Source organism: Pseudorasbora parva, chromosome 11 (genome assembly GCF_024679245.1).
Source record: "Pseudorasbora parva isolate DD20220531a chromosome 11, ASM2467924v1, whole genome shotgun sequence".
In the NCBI taxonomy this organism is placed as follows: Eukaryota; Metazoa; Chordata; class Actinopteri; order Cypriniformes; family Gobionidae; genus Pseudorasbora; species Pseudorasbora parva.
The window spans coordinates 34,495,182-34,516,223 of NC_090182.1; the positions used below are offsets into that span (position 1 = coordinate 34,495,182).

Genomic DNA, 21,042 nt, shown 5'->3' on the forward strand with positions numbered 1-21,042 from the left:
AGGCGGAGACTATGAATTGTGCGTTTTTGATAAAACAGGACATGTAATGATTAGGGCTGGGCAAAGCTCCAGACTGACATTTGAAAGCTGTGGCAGCAGCAGTTCTACAGATGATGGTGACAGGCGCAAGTCGGGGCAACCAACTGAGAAAGTTAGTCGCACAAGAGTGACCAGCGGGAATAATGAGTCTACAGACCTGCTAATCATTATAAGATTGCAATCTTCAACACTTACGATGTGAACGCTCTCATTCATATGGGCAGTGACAATACGTGCTGGTCATGCTGATACTTGTGAAACTTTGAAAAAAGTATGAAACGGTTTAACCCAGAGACTATGGAATATGGACTTTAGTTAACCTTTGATAGTACGATCATCACACTGTAACATGCAAATCTGCATTTGCAAATTTAATGATTGAACAAATATATCTTGATGCGCCTACGCCTTCCACAAACAATATATATTTATAAAAACAGATTTAGACCACTTACCATAGTGATTGCTATTAGGATATGAGGAGACTTTCAACAAGCATAACAAAAACAATTCTCACTAACCAAGAAATAATCAAAGAACAGATGGGCACATTAGTTAAACTGGTCTACGACCTCAAAAAATGATCAACTGCAGATGACAGTCCAATGTTAGATTCAGGCTGTTTTCCACTTTCAAGTTTCCAACAACTGCAATCTATTGAGGGGCAACTGCAGCAGGAGGACTAAAAGACAGCTGTGGTAAGATTTCAATTTATTTAGAAAACATCTATTTATACATGTCAGCGTTTTCATCTTTTGCACATTGTGAATGGTACCAGAAGTTAAAGGGTTAGTTCACCCAAAAATGAAATTGATGTCATTAATGACTCACCCATAAGACCTTGCATCATCTTCGGAACACAGTTTAAGATATTTTATATTTAGTGCGAGAGCGTATCCAAGTGTATGCACACTATACTGTCCATGTCCAGAAAGGAAAAAAAAACATAATCAAAGTTGTCCATATGTGACATCTGTGGGTTAATTAGAATCTCTTGAATCATCAAACATACATTTTGGTCCAAAAATAACATAAACTACGACTTTATTAAGCATTGTCTTCTCTTCCTTGTTTGTGTTCAATCGTTTCAACCGGTTATGAACCGTTTATTATTATTATTTTTTTTGTAATTGCGACTTTGAACGGTTATATAATCGTAGCATCCATAATCGTAATCGCGATTAGAAATTTGATTAATTGTGCAGCCCTACTGCGCACCTGGGAACACTGCTCACGTGGTCAGTCGAATGATTGTCTGCTGTAAAAATGTCAAAAAGGATGTAAACGGTTAATTTTGAAGTGGACTTCTTGAGGAAACTCAGGATTCGGATTCAGAAGGCAATTCAATTACCACACGACCTTGGTGTTTGTCAAAAAACAGTAGGTATATTGACCAGGGATTTTTACGTGGGTGGTGGGAGAAAAAACGCTTTCGTGGTGGGAGAAAAACTGACATTCTGGATTCGGACGGCAATAAAATCACCGACTAGCCCCTGTAAATGATGAATATACCTTACGACTCAATGAGAAACAATTACCGTCCGAATAGGGCTTTAGTCTTATGCTGCGTTCCACTTCACTTTTAGACACGCACTTGCGAACTTCCCTAAGCACTTCCCTTCGGGGAATCCCCACCGCCATTTTGAAGTGCTTTCCACTTCATGAAGTGGACAAGGGAAGTTTATATGGACAGACCCTTGCTCCCTCGATTTTCACAGAGGGAACAAGTCTACTTTATACAGTCTTGTTCAAAATAATAGCAGTACAATGTGACTAACCAGAATAATCAAGGTTTTTAGTATATTTTTTATTGCTACGTGGCAAACAAGTTACCAGTAGGTTCAGTAGATTGTCAGAAAACAAACAAGACCCAGCATTCATGATATGCACGCTCTTAAGGCTGTGCAATTGGGCAATTAGTTGAAAGGGGTGTGTTCAAAAAAATAGCAGTGTCTACCTTTGACTGTACAAACTCAAAACTATTTTGTACAAACATTTTTTTTCTTCTGGGATTTAGCAATCCTGTGAATCACTAAACTAATATTTAGTTGTATGACCACAGTTTTTTAAAACTGCTTGACATCTGTGTGGCATGGAGTCAACCAACTTGTGGCACCTCTCAGCTGTTATTCCACTCCATAATTCTTTAACAACATTCCACAATTCATTCACATTTCTTGGTTTTGCTTCAGAAACAGCATTTTTGATATCACCCCACAAGTTCTCAATTGGATTAAGGTCTGGAGATTGGGCTGGCCACTCCATAACATTAATTTTGTTGGTTTGGAACCAAGACTTTGCCCGTTTACTAGTGTGTTTTGGGTCATTGTCTTGTTGAAACAACCGTTTCAAGGGCATGTCCTCTTCAGCATAGGGCAACATGACCTCTTCAAGTATTTTAACATATGCAAATTGATCCATGATCCCTGGTATGCGATAAATAGGCCCAACACCATAGTAGAAGAAACATGCCCATATCATGATGCTTGCACCTCCATGCTTCACTGTCTTCACTGTGTACTGTGGCTTTAATTCAGAGTTTGGGGGTCGTCTCACAAACTGGCTGTGGCCCTTGGACCCAAAAAGAACAATTTTACTCTCATCAGTCCACAAAATGTTCCTCCATTTCTCTTTAGGCCAGTTGATGTGTTCTTTGGCAAATTGTAACCTCTTCTGCACATGCCTTTTTTTTAACAGAGGGACTTTGCAGGGGATTCTTGAAAATAGATTAGCTTCACACAGACGTCTTCTAACTGTCACAGTACTTACAGGTAACTCCAGACTGTCTTTGATCATCCTGGAGGTGATCATTGGCTGAGCCTTTGCCATTCTGGTTATTCTTCTATCCATTTTGATGGTTGTCTTCCGTTTTCTTCGACGTTTCTCTGGTTTTGCTCTCCATTTTAAGGCATTGGAGATCATTTTAGCTGAACAGCCTATCATTTTTTGCACCTCTTTATAGGTTTTCCCCTCTCTAATCAACTTTTTAATCAAAGTACGCTGTTCTTCTGAACAATGTCTTGAACGACCCATTTTCCTCAGCTTTCAAATGCATGTTCAACAAGTGTTGGCTTCATCCTTAAATAGGGGCCACCTGATTCACACCTGTTTCTTCACAAAATTGATGACCTCAGTGATTGAATGCCACACTGCTATTTTTTTTAACACACCCCTTTCAACTAATTCAACTAATTGCCCAATTGCACAGCCTTAAGAGCGTGCATATCATGAATGCTGGGTTTCATTTGTTTTCTGAGAATCTACTGAAGCTACTGGTAACTTGTTTGCCACGTAGCAATAAAAAATATACTAAAAACCTTGATTATTCTGGTTAGTCACATTGTACTGCTATTATTTTGAACAAGACTGTATGTACACTTCAGGCAGATTCATATACCACAATGCAACGCGATTGTGACATCACCACATATCGCGTTTCATTTACCCCACCACAAACAACTCTGACAATTTAAATATTTTTAAAAACATTTAAAACAACCCAAACACACCTATATACATATATAATGTTGCATTAAACTATTTCGTAAAGGAGAAAATTAATAATATATACTCTCCAAAGTGGATTCCAAGTGATCAAGGGCTTAGGGCGTTCCAGTTCAGTCCATTGCAAATGTTCCGTCAGTAGTGGGCACTTATGCAACGCAAGCAATGACACATCCGAGTGAACGAGACAGAGGGAAGTTTGCAAATAAAGGGCATAATAAAAACGAAATGGAACGCAGCATTAGTCTTGTGCTAAATGTCCTTGTTAGTTTTAGTCATATTTAGTCATTCACATATCTTTTTTAGCTAGTCAAGTTTTAGTCGACTAAAAGTCTTTTCATTTTAGTCTAGTTTTAGTCAGAAGAAAACGTCTCAGTTACGTCTGTAACCTTAGTTCCCAGAATGGGAACAAGACACTGCGTCACCGCTCTGGGTGTATGTAACCAGTATGTAAAGTAATCAGTCCAATGGAGAGATGGAACGTCATAGGCAGGTGACGTCATCGACCTGGAAACTATAAAGACTGCCGGCAAACACACGCCCCCAGCTTCTGAAAAGGCCTGAAACAAGCCGCTAGTGGGCATGTGGGGATTATGGCCGGGTGACACAGCATCTTGTTCCCATTCCGGGAACTAAGGTTACAGACGTAACCAAGACGTTCCCGTTCAAGAAACTCGAGCTGCGTCACCACTCTGGGAACGACAATACCCACGTCCCCATACGAGCCGGGTGCCCGCCTGTTGAATTGTCTAAGGGGCGAGCTCCCGAGACCCAGGAGTAGAATTTATGTCTAGTATATAGAACCTTAGAAAAGTAAGGTGGACATATGTCCAGCTCTGTGGACATATGTATCAAGAGCCCGAACCGGGCAAAGCAGATTAAGTGTTTCCTGGTCTGACGTCACAAGCGGAGGAGGATAAAAGGCCTGGAGCATGATAGGTCTCATAGGATTTGAAGGAAACTTAGGAATATAGCCCGGCCTCGGATGGAGGAAGGCCTTAGCCATACCGGGCGCAAATTCCAAGCACGAGGGTGCCACAGAGAAGGCTTGAAGATCTCCTATTCTCTTCAAGTAGGAAATAGCCAGAAGAAAAAGAGTTTTGAGGGTAAGGAACCGCTCAGAAACTGAATCCAAGGGCTCAAAGGGAGCCCCTGAAAGGCCTTGCAGGACAACAGCCAAGTCCCAGGCCGGCACCCTGGTGCGTACTGCAGGTCTTAACCTCAACGTCCCATGGAGGAAACGGGTTACCAGCGGGTGTCGCCCCAAAGAAACCCCACCCAAAGGAGAGGGGTAGGCTGCTAAGGCCGCCACATACACCTTCAAAGTGGAGGGAGCTAGCCCGGAGGAGAATCTCTCCTGCAGGGACTCCAGCACCGCGCTCGCAGGGCAGTTAACTGGGTCCCACAGGCGATCTCGGTTCCATAAGGTTAAGAGTCTCCATTTTAAAGCGTAAAGTATCCTCGTGGAGGGAGCTCTAGAGTGCAGAATGGTCTCAACAACCTTGGTTGAGAGACCAGCACTTATGAGCTGGGCCCTCTCAGAGGTTTCCACAGCTGGGCCCTCTCAGTAGTTTCCACAGCTCTGGGCGAGGGTACAGAACGGCCCCGCCCACCTGAGAGAGAAGGTCCCTGCTGAGTGGAATCTCCAGTGCAGAGCCGTCGAGGAGAGACACTATGTCTAAAAAAACCAGGCTCGGGCCGGCCAAAACGGGGCTACTAGAAGTAGACGAACCCCGTCCTAAAGCACCCTCTCTAGAACTCCCGGAAGCAGAGCAATCGGGGGGAAAGCGTACAGGAGCAGCCTCGGCCACTCCTGCACCATGGCATCCAGTCCGGGAGGAGATGGCTGCACTAAGGAGAACCACAGAAGGCAGTGCGTATTCTCCTGAGTAGCGAACAGGTCGACTTGCACCCTGCCAAACTTTTCCCATAGGAGCTCCACCACCTTGCTGTGGAGTCTCCCTTTCCTGGGCCTTGGCCCCTGCCTCGACAGGATGTCTGCTTCCACATTCAGGTGCCCCGGGATGTAAACTGCCCTCAGCGAGCACAGTTTCCCCTGGGCCCACAGGAGGATCTGATGGGGCAGTTTGTATAACATACAAGACCTCAGACCCCCCTGATGGTTAATATAGGCGACCACCGATGTGCTGTATGTGCGAGCCAGCACATGGCGGCCCCTGTGATATAGCAGGAAGTGTTTCAGAGCCTGAAACATGGCCAACATTTCTAGACAATGTATGTGCTATAAACGCTGGCCCTCCTGTCACAGGCCCTGGGCCGAGCGACCACTCATGGTCGCCCTCCAGCCCGTCAGGGAGGCATCCGTGGTCAGAGATGCGCGTTGACACGGTGCCCCCAGCAACGGGCCTTGGTCCAGAAACCAAGGGTCCTTCCACATAACCAAGGCGCAGAGACACCGCAGCGTACCTTGATTACACGAAAGGGGTTTCCCCTCGGGGAATATCCCTTGGTCTTGAGCCACCACTGTAGTGGTCTCATGTGCAAAAGGCCGCAAGGAATCACGTTGGCCGCTGCTGCACTCAGACCTAACAGTCTCTGGAACTGCTTTACAGTGAGTGACTGGTCTAGCCTCAGCCCTCTGACTGATGGGAGAATCGACCCTATATGAGTCGAATCTCAAATCACCCCCAAATACGTGATCCTCTGGACTGGTGAAAGCACGCTCTTCTTTGAGTTGAGCCTCAGCCCCAACCTCCCCATGTGCACTTGCACAGCATCTCGAGCTGAATGAGTGAGAATCATCCAATCGTCGATGTAATTGAGGATCCGAATCCCCTGTATCCGCAAAGGGACTAACGCCGCGTCCACCCACTTCATGAACTTGCGGGGTGAAAGGGCTAGACCGAAGGGAAGTACCAGATATTGGTACGCGTCTCCCCGAAAGTGAACCTCAGATACTTCCTGTGCTGCGGAAGGATGGAGACATGGAAATATGCATCTTTTAGATCTATGGTCACAAATAAGTCCTCGGACCTGATCTGTGACACAGTCTGTTTGAGTGTGAGCATCTTGAACTTGAGCTTTGCCACCGAGCAGTTCAAGACGCGAAGATCTAAAATAGGGCGCAGCCCCCCCATCCTTCTTCAGCACTATGAAGTACCGCTGTTAAACCCTGACTCTCTGTCTGGCAGAAGGACTCTTTCTATCGCCTCTTTCCGTAGGAGAGTCTGTACTTCGTCATGACCATAGCCTACTCGGGGCCCACCACCGTGGGCAGAACCCCGTTGAAAGGAGGTGGATGCCATCTGAACTGTATGGCGTACCCCTTTTTTATAAACTGCAGGACCCAACGAGAAATATTTGGAAGATTCTCCCACTCTGCTGCAAAATCTACTGAGGGTACCAGCCTCTCGAGGCTGGCCTCTGATGTACTCTGCACCGCGAGTGCAGTGCCCATGAAACGGCGAACCAGCAGGGAACAACTGACTCGACGGCGCCACTCTCCTCCTTAGAGGGCACGAGCCATCCTCGGATGGCCCGTGAGAGCCCTCCACTCCCCGGCGCTCGGGCAGGGTTGGTGCAATGACCCTGTGAGGGCACCGAGGGCCGACGGGTACCGTATAATGAGGTAAGTACTGCCTGCCCCCAGAGGGGACCACCCTCACTGTCCTGACCATACAGGCGCTAGGACTCTTTCGACGCAGCCTTCTTCGAGATAATGACTCTCCTTAGATCAGGCCTACCTAGAAGGCTGCGCCTGAGAGCGCTGCCCACCGCCCCACCCTTTCTGCGGCGGTATGTGGGTGGCGACACTCTGCTTTTGGTGCGCTCGATGGAAGGAGCTAGCACTCGGCATCTGCTGCTCTCTCACAGCAGCAGGTGAGGCCTGGGGTTTGCGGGGAAGGAATTGCTTTAGCGCCGCTGCCTGCTTTTTGGCCTCCTGAAACCTGTCGGTAACGTTACTGACGGCGTCACCGAACAGGCCCTCAGGAGACAGTGGTGCATCCAGCAAAAAGGTCTTATCCTTTTCCTTTATCTCGGTCAGATTTAGCCACAGATGTCTCTCCATGGCCACCAGGGCTGCCATAGAACGGCCTATACATCTGGCCATCTCCTTGGTGAAACGGAGGGCTAAATCTGCCGAGGATCGGAGCTCATGCACTATATCCGCCCCGATCTCATCCCTTTCCCCCAGGTCCTTCAACAGGTCAGCCTGGTATGCCTGCATAATAGCCATTGTATGCAGACATGCGGCGGCCTGACCTGCTGCCGAGTATGCTTTACCCACTAAAGCAAATGTTGATCTTAAGGGCTTAGTGGGTAAAGTGGGAGCTTTAATGGCCGATGCCGAATCGGGAGAGAGATGGCTCATGAGTGTCTCTTCCACCCTCGGCATAGAACCATAACCATGCCTTTTCAACCTCGCAATGTTACTGTATACTGCTGTGTGGGTGTTGAAAACACGGGATGACATGGGCGCTCATCAAGCCAGCTTTTTACTGAGGTGCCCTCCTGCTGTTCATTTGGCCATTCAATATTTAATTTAGTCACAGCCCTGCTCAAAACCTCTACCAACTCCTCACTTGTGGTGGTTTGACGTGGCGAATCTTCAACCCCCGCGTCGATACTGCAGACATCAACCTCCTTGAAGGAAGATAACTGAAGCATCGTGGCAGGAGAAACCGCAGTGTGGGCTCCCGAACCCGAAGAAACAGCCATTGATCTAACGGGTGAAGGCTGAGAAAGGGCAGGGCCCGTCTCAAACCCCTCTGTTAGATCCAGTTGCGACCCCCACGACATGAGCTTCCACTGTGCCTCGGCAACAGCGGGGCCCATGCTGCGGGGAAAGCGAGCCGGGACGCCCTCCTCGAAGAGTGCCCGTCGGGATCGCAGCACGCGGAGAGGCAGAGCCTCATAATGCTCGCAGCCGCCACCCTCGAGTGCCGACTGCGCGTGCTGTTCACACAAACAAACAACGCACATCTGGTGTGTATCCCTGCTCATAAGAAAGCACGAGTAGGGAGGAACACACCTTCTGAACGATTGTTCGTTCGCCATATCTCACTGTCAGTAATGTGTGTATTTTTGTATGGAAAAACAACAAAGGCTGAACTCAGACACAACACAGAGACAGTTTGGACAATGAAACAGAGCGCTTGTTGAAGGCAACAGAAGCTGGGGCCGTGTGTTTGCCGGGAGGCTTTATAGCCTATGACGTTCAGTCTCACCATTGGACTAATTACATACGTGCTTCACGACGCAATCACGCAGAGGCGTTCCCAGGGCGTTGACGCAGCTTGAGTTCCATGAACGGGAACTCAATATATCTTAGTCATTTTTAGTTAAAACATTTTAGTCTCTTTTTTAAAATAAGTTATTTCTGAGATTTCTTATACCATTTCAGTCAAATAGTGTTTAACAAACCTCAAATATTGGCTTAATTAATAAACAAAATACACTTGATAAATTATTTTTGTTGAATGCAACTTTGTTAAATTTATCGATTTCGATAGCCTACTGTAGCCTAGAGGTTAGATCGGGCTCAAAAAATCAAGCCCGACCCTATCCGAGCCCGTGCACGTTGTGTCCGAGCCCGGCCCGGCCCGACACATTAACTGTAATTATGAGCCCGAGCCCGATTTAAACCCGACCATTGTTCAATATGTGGGCGTTTTGACGAGAACGAGCCTGTAATGAGCAAAGCGCAGCGAAACGGACTGGTGAGGCTCATGATAAAACTACATTTAGTTTTCAGTTTTCTCCACAGCGACTGTACAGCCGAATAACATTTTGTTGCAATATTTTCATGTTTAACACCTTGAAGCTGCTTTGAAACAATCATCATTGTAAAAGCGCTATAGGCTATAAATAGAGTTGACTTGACTCCGCTCAATAATCCGCAGGCGCGCGCTCATGATCCGCTCACCGGTAAACTGATGTCTGCTCAAATCCAGCTCAGACATTTATCTGTAGCTTACTTTGTTCTAGCCATTAAACAATGTGTTTTTTCCTTTATATTTATGTTTAAATATTATAATATTATTTTTACATTTCATCTGATTATGATGAGTGAAAAGATGCGAGTGGGTCAGAAATGATTTTGGTGGTTATATTTAGTTTAATATTAAGTTTTGTTTTGTAGAAAGCATTTATTTCGTTTTGTTTAAATTGTATCTTAATTTTAAAAAAAGGTTTCTTGGGCCAATTGCCTGGATTTAATAAATAAAAAGCAAATAGCAGACTATAATCGCGAGGTGAAGTCGTGGGAGTGATTGCTTTCATTTCATCTCATGAACTGGAGCGCGCGTCTCATAAATAAACCGAAACTCAGCAGGCTTCTCGCCTCACAGACATGACAAATATGCGTATAGAAAGCTTGAAATGACCACTTTTAAACGAAACGATTCGAAGATATTTAATTAAGCAAAGTGCAGTGTTGACGCGAGCAGCTCTTGACTCAGAGCGTTTCTGTTTATAATGCTGCGCTCCATCACTGCTCGAGCTGTGAGTTTAACACGCATTTTTACACTAATCCTGATTTGTGCAACATTGTAGCCTACACATTTGTTTCTTAGTTGTTGTATTAGTTCTTACTTTGCTAAATATACATATAATTTCTGATTATAGCATAGCTTTCTGTCCACCCAATTAGACTAGTAAAGTAGGCTAATGATTAAAAAAAAAAAAACGCTTGATCACGGGCCCGGCCCAACCCTACCCGAGGATAGTGCAGGGAAATCTCAGCCCGACCCGGCCCGCGGGTCGGTTCGGGTCAGGTTCGGGCTCGGGCTCGGCTAGAGAATCTAAACTCTACTGTAGCCTGCTGTAAGGACAAATACTTTTCTATTTTAAACTTTTCTTGGGTTAACTTATATCATTAATATTCACTTGTATGGTCTTATATAAGTATCATTAAAAATATTAGGATGTAAGTTGATATTTTAAATTTTAAATTTTAAAAAATCTAGTATTTGATAATGTCTAAATATTTATTCAAATGCAAAACTTAAATAAAAGTAAGCAGGTATGATCTGCAATACTTTGAGCAACTAGACTAGATGTATAAACTATGTATATTTATTTAATAAAGAGCCATGCAGGCACCAAGTGGGTAAACCATGGGATTACAAATGAAAATGATTTCCACAAAATTACTCTAAATTTGCCTCTTTGCATTTGAAATTCTCTATTTTAACCTTAATCACTACTCTAATAGTAATATAAATAATACAAATATTAGAAGAAAAATATTTTAAGTGTCATTAATGGAGCCTAATTGTTGCACAAATAATTTTTACTACCAAAAGATCTCCTCAAAATGTTTCTCCTCAAAACTAAAATATAGAACATTTGAAAAATAGTTAAGGTGTATGGTCACATTTGACTACCAATGAGTATGAGTGAGTGTGACATTAATGTTAACACCATTGCATCTCAAGCACTCTCATTAATAAAACTACCGTAATTCCTCAAATAAAGACCGGGGCCTTTATTTACCTGAACTGCCGATGGGAACCGGCTTTTATTTGAAGCAGGCTTTTATTAGGGGCAGGCCTGTATTTCATATTCCATCTGTTTGAAATATAATTGCTTTATGTAAACCGTTTTCAATTTAAAGTGATCGTTCCAGTGGACAAATATCATTGATTTTTTTAAAGCCCCACTTGGCTACTTTTGCTCTCGGGGTCCCCCTACAGTTTGGAAAAAATAATGTCCTCAACTACTGTCGTAAGCGCTGTAATCCTACAACAGGGGATGCCATCGCGCGTGCATTTGTTGACATGACAACCCTGATAGCCCTGAACTAGTGATGCGTGGCTCGTCTCATAACCCGCGGACCCCGTATGTCTATTTAATGGTCGCGGGTGCGCGGCGGGTTGTAAAAATATATACAGTGGTGTGGTGCGGGCCAAATAACTTCATAAAAGTGGCGCTGCGGATCGGTGCAGCACTAACAGTTCCCCTGAACACTGCAAGAGGATTTCGAGTTCTTCTGGCGGCGCGTGTGAAATGTCTTCATCCCAGGTACAGTCAGTGGCATATGCTTCAGCATGTCATATGAATATAATTTCATGGCTTTTATTTTTTTCAAACGCCAAATAATCACGATGCTCACGTTTACAAGCCAGCGTCATTATAGTAGTCTATTGGTTAGCGTTTTCCAGAATCTATATGATACTTCAGTTCAATGTTTGAGTGGTAGCTCACCGTAACAAGCAGGACAGCATCGGTCGGGCACGCCTCCTCCAGCTCACGCCGACGAGCAAACCCTGGTCACATTTTGATCCTAGTCCTGCCTTTAATCCCATCACTTTTTCGTTTCCTCTTATTGCTTTCCTCCAACAAAACATTTTCTTTCTTATGTGTCTGTGCTGCTTCGGACATGACTATATTATCCGACGAACAAAGTTGTGCTCGCACGTCTGAATGTAAGGAAGTGTGTGTGTTGGTGGAAGTGACGTATATGCCGTAAAGCAGTCGAATTTTGTAGTTCTTTTTGTTCTCGGGTTACTACCCGAAACCCGAAGTTTAAAAGTACGATTAAAAACGATACAGACCCCATCAGGCTATGGCAGACGTGTCATTCAACCTATTGTAAGTCGATTTATCATCACAAGAGTCTTAAAAAATATATTATGAAGGTTGAAAAGTTACCTAGTGCTGCTTTAAGAAACATTTGCAAAAATATCACCATACAACAAAATAATATGCACTTTTTGTAATTCCGCGCGCAGCTCCGCATCCGAAGATGAACGAGTTCTCAGCGAATCTAGTCTCATGACGCCTCATGACTAGCATGACGTCTCATCACACCGGCCCCCAGTTTGCACATACAAATTAGGTGCTTATAATTACTGAATGAGCCTACAAAAGCAGAAATAAGCCATTTTAAATAAAGATCCAGGTTTGAGCAAATAAATAAATCACGACATTTGACTACCATTACGACATTTGACTACGACATTTGACTACCATTAGACATTAAAGTTTAGTAAAATTAGGAAATATTTAAGAGATCGTTAATTTAGTGCATATTTTGTTCTCATGTCACAAGTAATAATATCAAGCCAAGGTTTACTGAGTTTTACACAATTCTTTTGTAGTGTGGTTTTGGTGAAATGTACTAAAAAAAATATCATCACCTGTGCACGTTAGCCCACTTCTTCTCGATGCATTGGTTTATAGAACAATTACTCTGAATCGCCCTCTGTCGTTTCAAAGAATAGCACAACGGCGAGCGCGTCAAGTATAAACGCCTCGTCCGTTTGGGGAGGAGCGCGCGCAGTCAGCGGAGGCTCGCGCCGCGAAGACAGGCGATAGTATAAATAAGGCTTGAGATGGGGCTGCGCGGAGCTGAGCTTCGAGGCTTGGGTGCGACACCCTTAAGACATAAAAGAGACGAGAGGCTAATATTAGGTGCGTCTTAATCAGCTCCCTAGTTCAGTAGCCAGGGCACCTTTTCACAGTCATTTTCACAGCCGTCGCATCTCTCATAGACTACAGTAGCCTATTTAAAATGGCACATGCATCCGTTATATTCTCAATTTAATTTACAAAGCAAGCCCTGTAAAGTTTTTAGGTTAACTATGGAAGAGACCAGGATTAGTGTGTGTCGCACTGGCATCAGACTCGCATCGGGCGCGTGGCATCAGGATGGTTTCGCATTAAATTAACGGCATTTAGGAGATTATCCACTCATTTTCCCCCGGCCTTTATTTGTTTGTGCTGACCACGCCCCCGGCCACTATCAGAGGCCCGGCGTTTAATTGACTACAGGCTTTTATTTGGAAATCCGGTATACTGTAAATGTGGTTGACGTAATAATCAGGAGGGGAGGTGAGGTGAGCGGTGACACCCTCTGCGCAGACCATTGTGAGGCCCACTCAGGGGCACTCTGAGTGGGCATAGAATCCAGTTTCCACCACGGTGGAAGTCTGGAAGCCTGGAAGAGCAGCTGCAGGGTGTTCAAGGCAGTCACCCAAGCCCAGCAGAGGCTTCATTGGTCAGTCAGACAAGGTGGATGGATGGGTTCCCTGCCTGGATGAATGGAAGTCATCCAGGGTGTTCAAGGCAGTCGCCCAAGCCCAGCAGAGTCTTCGCTGGTCGGTCAGACAAGGTGGATGGATGGGTCACCTGCCTAGATGAATGGAAGTCATCCAGGGTGTTCAAGGCAGTCGCCCAAGCCCAGCAGAGGCTTCACTGGTCGGTCAGACAAGGTGGATGGATGGGTCACCTGCCTGGATGGATGGAAGTCATCCAGAGTGTTCAAGGCAGTCGCCCAAGCCCAGCAGAGGCTTCACTGGGTGGTCAGACAAGGTGGATGGATGGGTCACCTGCCTGGATGAATGGAAGTCATCCAGGGTGTTCAAGGCAGTCGCCCAAGCCCAGCAGAGGTTTCACTGGTCGGTCAGACAAGGTGGATGGATGGGTCACCTGCCTGGATGGATGGAAGTCATCCAGGGTGTTCAAGGCAGTCGCCCAAGTCCAGCAGAGGCTTCACTGGCCGGTCAGACAAGGTGGATGGATGGGTCACCTGCCTGGATGAATGGAAGTCTTCCAGTGTGTTCAAGGACATTGGTGCAGTCTCGTCAATGTCTCATCTTAGTTATGGAAAAAAATGTTGTTGACGAACATATTTTGTCTCGTCTGACCAAATTAACACTAGCACGCGCAAGCATCCGGCACACAGAGAGAGGAGATTGCGCTGCAGGCACATAAACACTTATAAGCACAGAAACTCTTTAGCAACCATGCCCAATGACTTTTAGTGATAAAATAGCTTTGCCACTGAATCGCTACATTATTGCGAATTGGAAATCACTGGCTCGTAATTCTTTAGCTCCGCCCACATGGCACGCCTCCAGCCGTTTTTTTTTTCATGAATTCATTTTTACAGATAAACACCTTACCCTTGAGGGGAGGCACGACAAAAGCATTTGGCAGATCCTAAGTTGTCTTCTTACAAATGACATGGCCCATCAAATGAATTAAGGGGGATTAATGGAAAGGCAGCATTCAGAGACGCCTCTTTAAAAACTGTAATCAATGGTAAGGCTTTCTGAAAATAACTACTGTACTGTAACCATTATTTATTCATTTTTGTCCTAAAAATGTTAGATTTATAATAAAGTAGCCATAATACTATAATAATCAATAATACTTACTGTTGGTCATATGTGTGTCATTGTAGCTGCTGTGAGAAGAAACCACCTGACTGCTACTGCCACAGACCAGGAAATTGAACAATGGCTGCAGCTTGTCGCAGACAGGGATGGAGGCCGTCGGGCAAGGGAAAAAAAATAAGATTATCTTTTACTAGTTCTGACAGACTCTTCCCTGTGACTTTGTCCCTATATAGACCTTGGCATTCGAATGACCATGACATTAGAATGTTTTTTTTTTTTCAGACTGTCCCTGTTCCCTTTGACCCCTGCCCGTTCCCTTTTGACCAGTTAGTTAATCAGACTGGATCACTTCAAGTTCAACAATGATTTCAATGTAGTGATAATAGTTAAATGTGTGTGTTTGTGTGTGTGTGTAGAATTCATTTTTTTCCCCTTAATTTTGTTTTTATATTTATAAATATGTATATGTATCTATGGAATTCAGTATGTATCTTAAAAGTATTTATCTTTGTTTCCCTTAATTTCTTTTTATATTTATAAATATGTATATGTATCTATGTTTGATATTTAATAAATCAATTAAGACTATATGAGTATTTTCTTTATTATAAGATAATTATATGTGGGCCACATCTGGTCCGGTTGTGGCCCATGCCATTTCTGAGATGTGGCCCATGCCATTTCTGAGATGTGGCCCACATCTGGTCCGGTTGTGGCCCATACCATTTCTGAGATGTGGCCCACATCTGGTCCAGTTGTGGCAGACTTCTAGCTTCCTCGCCGTCATTCCATGCAGTATGTGGGCAAGAAGAATGTGGAACGTGTGGGCCACAACTGGGCCAGATGTCATTTGCTATCTGGGTTAGGGTGCCATTTGGGACAGGGCCAAAGTGAGTAGAACACTCCAAATGCCACCTGCGATAACCCACAATTCTTTGCGTCGCCGTTAACAACCGGCATATTTTTTTTTGTATATTATATGAAAAAACGGCACCACCGCCAGATATACATGCAAGTGTAGGTGTGGTGTTTAAATGCAAGCTTGTTTTAGTGTTTTAAGCTCTATTACTTCAAACAGATGGTAAACAGGATTACAACTGTTTTGTGCTTTTTAAATGTTTAGAACAGTACATTGCTGTCAAGACAAGAAACATTTCATTGTCATTTTCAAGTTATAAATAATTTTCATTCATATAACTGGCGTGAGAGTGCGGAACGAGGCTGAACATGTTCGCATAGCAACGTGATACTTCCTGCCTGTGTGTCCTACAAAGGACATCTTGTTTAATTCTGATTGAGGACACTCCGTATACTGCATCCTACACAGGATGTGTCCTCCAGAGGACGCAGCCTTCGAAATTTCACGAAATGAGACACAGCTCATATCGCCATGTCCCTCCTCTACACATCTTTCTACATGATGGTGAGAGCCACACTTTTTTTTACATAAGGCAGTAAATTAACTAAACCCACCCAACAAACTTGAACATGAACACACATAACTTTGCTTATGCAAAAACTCAACCATATTGTTTGAATAATGCATTAATCAACTCCAAACTAACAAAAAACCATAATACGGTCATTACAGTATGTTTTTACAGTTAAAAAACCTGCTAAATCTACAGCGACATTTAACAGTGAGACCCAGACTAAAATGCATGTTTTAACTGAAAGCATCTTGCACTAATTTATCTTAAAATATGTCAGTGTCATTGTTTTCTTTATCAAGATGAACACTAGTAAAATATTTTTTAAAGCACATTTATAAAAGCTACTAAAATGTTCTAACTGAAGGCCTAAATCCTGGCTTAATCTAAGCCCTCTCTGAAACCAGGCCCGAGAGCATATACCACAGTTGACTAAAATTTCATTTTACTTTTAAATTCATGACTTGTTCTGCGAACACAAGCAACAGTGGAGTATTCTATAGTATAGCCTGTATTTATTTGAACATACAATCAGTTATGTAATCACTTTAGGGCTTTTCCCACTTGTTTAAATATTAGTGAAAAATGATTCCTTCTACATCCTAAAATTTAATGTTAAACTCCTGTCTTTACATTGTATTAATCTCTTTGTTGTTGTTGTTGGTACATTTATTACAACAGAATGATTATTGTTGCATTAGTTTGTCTATTGTATTTTCTATTGTCTATTAGTATTGTTAATAGCATCCTCGATAAATCAATCAATCATTAACTGAGTTGGATTTTAACAAGTGTTTGTAACTCTTTTCAGCATATATTCAAAGCATTTGTAGTGCATTTGAAAAGTATTTATTCATTTTTCTATGACAAATATATGAACTCCAATAGTTGTTGATGTTGTAAAGCTGATCCATTTCTTAGCTAATGAAAGGGCTGGCGCTTCAGGATATGTGAGATTTAATTCGGTGCTCAAAACATAACATACATATCATAACATGTCACAGCATACAATGGCAAAAAAACTCAATGTCTTCAGCAGATATAAGGCTATCCTAGTGAAAAAAATATACCAACCTATACCAACATGTATTTAAAGGCCCACTGAAGTGCTTTGAAACGCGCCGCATTATTCAATGTGTTGACGTAATTTCCCCTGAAACAGCTCCAGCTGTTAGCAGCTCCTCCCCTTTTTTGAAACAGCCAATAGTGTTTTGTTAAAATACAGTTTGACTAGAGCGGACCTTTCTGTTTGGTAAAGCAAGTTTCCTCTAACACTGTTTCATCATAATGTCATCCATATCGCTTTGAAATGCAGCATTCTGTACAGAATTAAAATGGGTTGATATGTTTGTTGTCTGTGCCGACTCGCGCATATGATCCGCGCGCTCTCGTGTCTGTAGTCTAAATTTAGATCAGAGCTGTTGGTGTGTGTGCACTGCATTGCGTGAAACTAACGTGAAAACAGATTTAATTCGCAAATAAATCATATTTACACTGAATCGTTTCCTATCGCATATATAGTGCGCTATGTGCCTTTCACCACGTAGAAATTAGTAAATGTGTGTTAACAACTGAACTGACTGATTTTAGCTGCAGCTTCAGCAGTGTAAGGGGCGGGCTTTAGATTCTAGAGAGCATTTTGATTGGAAAGAAGATTTGAAGAAGGTGAAGTCTGCCATGATGTTATCAAAATCTGAGATTCATTTTAACGGAAGTGAGACAGAGTAAATTTTGAATGCTTATATCTCCTAAATGCAAATTTTGTCATTGTTTTGGAACATACCAGCTTATTCATAACTTTAAGGCTAACACAGTCATACTAAAAGCTAAAAAACTTCAATTTTGATTCCAGTGGGCCTTTAATGTCTATATTTAAATTCCACACTTATTTCACACAAAGTATACAACAAATCCATTAACATATTTACTGACACATCACTTGAGCTATACTGATTATTTGGAGTACTTCTTTATCGTACAATGCACATTTCATAATATTTAGCCTAAAATGGGTTTTAATATCACTATTAGTAATGATAGTATGATCCCTGTCTGATAAAGTTTACCTAAAGTATATATGCTTGCAATAGCTTCACTTTATGTTTTCATATCAAGTATATTTTTTTGGACTTCAGCAATATTTCCGGATAACTGCATTAAGTACAAAATTAGTTGTTCCAATTTTGCAGACTTTAATTTAGAATACCAAAAGTACAATTGCGCGGTATTGTATTAAGTACATAAATATAAATGGGTATTTGTAGTATAGCATAACATAAATGTTTTATAAATACATTTTGGTATAGGATAAAACTATTGAAACCAGATAAGTCTGTTATGAATCTGAATACATGAAACCACACACAAAAAAACAACAACTGCAACTTCTCCTGTAGAACCAAACTAACAGAATAGACAGTGGAAAGAGGTTATAATAACCAAACAAACTTACATGGGGCACCAAATTTCTCCATAATCAACATTTCCCACAAACACTCACACTGCCATTATTTGTTAATTATTTTCTGGTTCTTTTGAATAGAAATGTAACAACCATTAACCAATTGCTTTTTTTTTTTTTTTGATATTTGAGTTTTATGCATTTGGAATAACTTTAAACAGGGAAAATATTACATTTCAACATAAAACTTACCACACGGTTACACTCCCAAAGGTGCATGTGATGAATTATGAGTGGTGTCAGCTTACATTAAGCATTTTGTTATTTCACTATTTAATGTTAACTATCAGAATATGTTTTAATAATTTCATAATCTTAATGAATTTTAGATACATCCATGCTAGGAGAAAGAAATGAATGTTTTAAACCAGGCAATACAAACATTTGAATGATCATTACAAAATAAAAGTAGTTTACTCAAAAGTTAGACGCTTTATTTTTGAGATTTTGGACGAGAAATAAATTTGCAACAAAAAAAAAATACCCCTACAGTATGCTTAATTTTCGTCATCAAAAAGTAATGTGAGCTAGACAGGTTTACACAAGATTTAACCGATGTGTGCAAGAATGATTGTAAATTCCTCGTGTTTAATTTAGGGCACGTTTTATCCGCAAAATACAACTTAAAAGTAACCTTTTAAGTGGTATAACAAATTCTGTCAACTGTTCATGCAGAAAGTGCTGGAAATGGTTTGGATTTGAGCTTAAACCTTAAAGGGTTAGTTCATCCAAAAATTAAATTTCTTTCATTAATGACTTTCTTTCAAAAATAAAATAAAAAATACGACTTTATTCTGCATTGTCTTCTCTTTCGTGTTCCTCAATAAAGAATCAAACGAACTGGCAAACTGCTAAAATCACATTGGCACAAGTGACATTGGCGATATGAATCACGAATCAATCTGCTGATTCACGACAGTTTGATTCTTTATTTGAGGTTTGAAAACAAACGCTGAAGAGAAGACAATGCTGAATAAAGTCATATTTTTAGTTATATTTGTACCAAAATTTAATGTCGACGCTTCAAAAGAGCCTAACTAACCAACTGATGTCACATATGGACTACCTTGATGATGTTTTCATTACCTTCTGGATGTGGACAGCAAGTGGGCATACACTTACATTCAAAGGACAGAAAGGCCTCGGACTAAATCTAAAATATCTTAAACTGTGTTCCGAGGATAAACAGAGGTATTACGGGTGTGGAACGACATAGGATTGAGTCATTAATGAAAGAAATTTCATTTTTGGGTGAACTAACCCTTTAAAGGGACAGTTCCAGGGGTTTAGCCATCTTTTGAGAAGTGAGGGGGACAGAAATGTCGTAATGCCATTTTTTGTTTTGTTTTTTTTGACTGATATAATTTATTGTATTTCTTGCGTAAGATTCGGTAATATATCAAATATGCTAAACAAAAACCACTAATATCTATAATATTTTTCTCCTATATTTTATGCCAATTTTATGATTGGTTTATGTACTACAAACACTTGTGCATTAAGTCTCCATAGATTGATGGATTGTATGCAATGTAATATATATATATATATATATATATATATATATATATATATATATATATATATATATATATATATATATATATATATATATATATATTGTTGGTTGGTTATGGTTATATATATATAATGCTGCATTTATTTAATTAAAATGCAGTAAAAAACGTAATACAGTGAAATATTATTCTGATGTAAATCAGCTGTTCTCTATGTGAATATATAGTAAAGTGCAATTTATTCCTGTGATCAAAGCTCTAGTCATTCTCATATGAGGATTTGATGCACAACAAACATTTATCATTATCAGTGTTGAAAACTGCTGCTCATGGTGCTGCTTCATTTTTGTGGAAACCACCATACATTCAAACATTTGTGGTGAAATTAAAAAAAGAGAGAAATTAATACTTTTGTTGATCAGACATGCATTAAATTGATCACAAGTGATATTTTTTAAATGACATGAGATAATAATTGATTTAATAAATGCTGTCCATTGAACTTTCTATTCATCAAAGAATCCTGAAAAATAAAATGTATCATGGTTACCACAACATTTTTAAGCAGCATGAAAACAGCATAGTTTTCAACCCAGATAATAATCATAAATGTTTCTTAATTATGAAATCCTCATACGAGAATGATTAGTGAAGGATCATGTGACACTGAAGACTGGAGTAATGATGATAAATTCATTTTTGATCACAGGAATAAATTTCACTACATATTCACATAGCAAAAAAAAAAAAAAAAAAAAACGGTTTTAATTTGCAATATTTCACAATATTACTGTTTTAACTATTTTTGATTAAACAAATGCAGCCTTGGTGAGCAGAAGATACTAAACATTAAAAAAAGCTGTCATTTACCACTCCATTATTCATATGATATACTTTATTGTCAATAAATAGCCTACATTGAGATGACTTGAAAAACACATATAAAGCATTGTCGCAATCATCTGATTGTCGTCGTCACGTTTTATTACTCATACCGATTGTTT

At 41.4% G+C, this 21,042-nt stretch overlaps 1 long non-coding RNA gene across 1 annotated transcript in view; it reads left to right on the forward strand.

The window, feature by feature from the left end:
* Positions 1-151: 151 nt before the first annotated feature.
* The window catches only part of LOC137093126 (uncharacterized), a 31,151-nt gene continuing 10,260 nt past the window's right edge, over positions 152-21,042 (forward strand). The window contains exon 1 of the long non-coding RNA XR_010908394.1: positions 152-737. This is a non-coding gene — a long non-coding RNA (uncharacterized lncRNA). The remainder of the gene's footprint in view (positions 738-21,042) is intronic.